This window comes from Cupressus sempervirens, chromosome 3, assembly GCF_028749045.1.
Source record: "Cupressus sempervirens isolate cs-2001-9-10 chromosome 3, ASM2874904v1, whole genome shotgun sequence".
In the NCBI taxonomy this organism is placed as follows: Eukaryota; Viridiplantae; Streptophyta; class Pinopsida; order Cupressales; family Cupressaceae; genus Cupressus; species Cupressus sempervirens.
In genome coordinates this window covers 880,082,690-880,086,760 of record NC_143120.1, presented here as the reverse complement: position 1 = coordinate 880,086,760, position 4,071 = coordinate 880,082,690, and positions in this window count along the sequence as shown.

Below are 4,071 nucleotides of genomic sequence, written 5' to 3'. Positions count from 1 at the left end.
ACTTTCTTCTTTACTTTTCTTCTCTTTCTTGGAATTACCATTGGTTAGTGAAGATTTAAAAGAATTTCCAATTGTAACCATGTTATTTTTATAAATTTTTAATTCAAATGCAGTCAACTAACCAACGAAGTTGTCAAATGTCAATACATCACTAGGCATAACTCACTTCTTAAATAGAAAAAACTGTGATAGCATAAATAGGTAGAGGAGACCTGAGAACTTTACTTACAATTTCAAAGTCACTGATAAATCGTCTAGCAACTTTGATTGCACTGACAACTTATTTGATTTGGTTTACATACTGTGCAACATTCTCACCTTCTTCCATTCTCATGTCATCATACTTTCCTCTGAGATTTTCAGCTTTGGCTCTCCTTACATAATAATCTCCTCCATGTACAAGTGTCATCTTTTCTCGCATCTATTTGGCAGTAGTGTGGTTCTTGATATCATCAAACTAGACATCATTGAGTGCAGATGCAATTCCAATCACCAGCCTATTATGATTTCTCTTCATTTTCTCCACAATCAGAGGACCAAGAAGGGTAGTGTCTTTATGTTCCAACTAATGTGTGACATTATCTCCAATTCTAGATAGATGCAACTTCACTCTATCCTTCTATGATGAGAAATTATCTTTGTTCAATCTTGGTACCTCTCTCTTATACATCTTTGATGTTTAGATAAAGTTCCTTTAAACTTCTTCCTCCAAGCATTGTGCTCTGATACCAAATTTTAGATAACTTAGAGGGGGGTTGCATCAATTATCCTACAGTCCCTTCAAATAGCTTCAGTACCAAACAACATTCATAATAACCATAAACTTGTACTCAATGTATTCATTCAACTTTACATTTAACTCATTCAATCACTTTACGCAAAATAATTTATTCACTATTTTGTTTTAACTGATTGACAGTAATAAAACTTAGTTATTACTGACCATAAACTTAGTTGTTACCAAGTTATAGTAAAATAAAAATAACATGTAAAATAAGTTACAACATAACAACATTAACACATTTGACACCAATATTTTAATGTGGAAATCCTATTAAGGGAAAAACCACATGGGACTTGCAACCCAAAAAAATTTACTCTTCTAAAGTGAGCTCTATTAGGAGCCAACTTTAGTAAGTTTACAAAAACATTGTTAATGTGACCTTGTTAGAAAAATTTAACCAAAAGATCATCTAGACCATATCACTCCTTGATCTTGTCTAAAGAGTGGCCTACTCTAAAGGACTTACAAACACCACTAATTGATGTTACCAAATAGGATTTCACAGACTTGTTAGGTCTACTTAGTTTATGAGATTCTATGCTAAAAAGATTAGAAAGTAACAATAGAAAAATGATTTGAATAGGTATAACACTACCTTGCTTGTTCATATCTCCTTTATTTCTTGTCTTTGTTTGATCTTCCACTCCGATATCTTTACTCTATTCTCTTGACTATCTGATTGACACCTTCAACTCTTTCTCCTTCTTCAACTCTTATCGGTTCACTTAGTTCAACTATCTTGTTTCACATTCAACAACTTTGCATTCACAACAACATAATCAACATCTAACTAATATTTGATTAGCAACTTCAACAAATCACATACCCAAAATCATCTTGAACATCTCCTTAAATAGTCATCTCTGGGATTCCAGATTCTTCCATTTATTGTTTCTTAATCACAATCATCGATCACATATTCAATGTACTTAATCACATACAAAATATAACTTTTCATAGAACTTTGTGCTCTTCCATATCTTTCTTCAATCTCCATCATCAGATCCTTATTTAATTTTTTGAGTCATTGATCTTGCTACAAACTTTGACTCACGCCTTTGAACATCTCGAATATTCTACTTTTCCATCAAAAGTTAGCCTTAGATTCTATTTTTACAATCTTGTTCTTTTAGCTATTACTCAGTGAACATAACATTTCACTTAGGTAATATAGTACTTAGTTAATACTATACTAGCTCAAGAAATATTGAATTTCCAACTTGATTTTCCATTTGATCGGTGAACACTATAGTCACTCGGTGAATATATTCTTCCTTCTTTAACCTTGTCACTCAGTTAAGATTGTATAGCTCAATACATTAAAATATTATATGATTATAAAATAATCAAGCTAACATTATATTATTACTGTCCAAATCCTTCAAGTGCCCATTGTATACCATACTTGTCAACTTTGTTTTCAACATACTTTGTTCAAATCATCTTCATCAATCAACTTTATATAACAGTCTACTAAGTTAGCATAATGTCTAACGAACAAAGACTTGACATCAATGACAATAACAACTGATATGACTATTTTACATACATTCATAGCATTACCATTTACATTATTAGTTGGAGCTAGCAGAGGATTAAATATTAGCTTATGTGCATGTGAGGTTATGTTCTACAGTATGTCTAGATGCTACAATTAAGAGGCCATATGGAAATATGAAGACTGGACATAGTTAAGAAGATTTTAATGGAGGCAACTTTCATACAACATTTTTGGAAAATGGGTACTGATGTTTTGATTATATCTCCTCATAGATATGGAATTGTCTTATGCAAACTAATACAAAGGTTGAAGACATGTTAGAGATGCCTTGGTTCAAAAGGCATAATTTGGAAATCATCGAGTGAAAATTTATGAAGACTGTGAGCTAACAATTTGTATGTAAACTTAGATGAAGTGTAAAATTGTAATGTAATGTGTATTGTAATAACTTAAGGTGGTCCTCTATTACTATTGTAATTACAAAAGCCTCAAAGTTGACTCAATGATTTGTTTTAGGACTTGATATAAAGGAAAGATTTTTTCCTTAGTTTTAATTATCAGTAAGATCATTTTGTAGTAGTATGTGGTAATATCTTTGCAATATTTATTGTGCGAACTTGGTATGGGAACTTGTGAACATCATAGTAGAGTTTGGTGTAGTTGACACATAGTGAGCTTACAAAGGATTGTATTTGGCAAGACAAGTTGTTGGTTGGACAATTGTTGTTTTCCATTGTATTATTCAAAAGGAATACTGCATCGACTATTTGGACAGTGGGTTCAGTTGTCTTCCTTTCAACTCCTACTAGGTTTGGAATCTCCTAACATGGATTCAAAGTCTCCTAACAAGGACTCATATTTAATAATTATATTTTATTGACTCCTAACAGGGTTTATCCTCTAACAAAAAACTTTTATATTAGAACATCAGTTTTTGGGTATCATCCCCACCAGGGTTTTCCCTCTGATCAAGGGTTTCCCTAGTTAACAAGTCTAGTGTTATTGTGCATGATTGTCTTTCTTTGGTTGTTGCATCTATTGTTTACATGTTTTAGAATTTATAAGGATATTGAGATTTGTTTTAATTTTATAACTGATTCACACACCTTCCCCCCCGCCTCTCAGTTATCTTGATGGATTTTACTTTCTAACAACTCCCCAATCAAATATTTATGAGCATCACCCTGTTCAAAAGGAGCATTAAACACATTAAATTTTACCAAAGTCTTCATTCATTCCTGGTTGACAATGCCTTCACCTATCATAGTCAACCTATCACATCAAGTATGGTTTACTCAGCATAAGCGTGGTGGGTTTAGATCTTGTAGTCTATTAAGACATGATAAGACAGGATAACTCCCTAGCATACATATTTAAATAATAATCAATATATGTATTGATTGCAAATATTTGAAGGTCTCACATATACAAATATAAAACCCTTATCTATATATATATATATATATATATATATATATATATATATATATATATATATATATATATATATATATATATATATATATATATATATATATATATATATGTTAGTCAAAAGGCTTAAGAACACTTATACATAGTTTAGTGAGTTAAAGTGAATAATTTTGATACAAAATCAATAGCATTATCTAAATAGATTAGTGAGAAAAATAATTTTAATGGAACTTGGACAAATGGTGATCAAAGTATCAAAATTGTTAGAATCCATAGATGATTTGGAAAAGTTCAAATAAATAATGCAAAAGGATATAGACTAATTAACTGAACAATCTGATCAACTATCAAG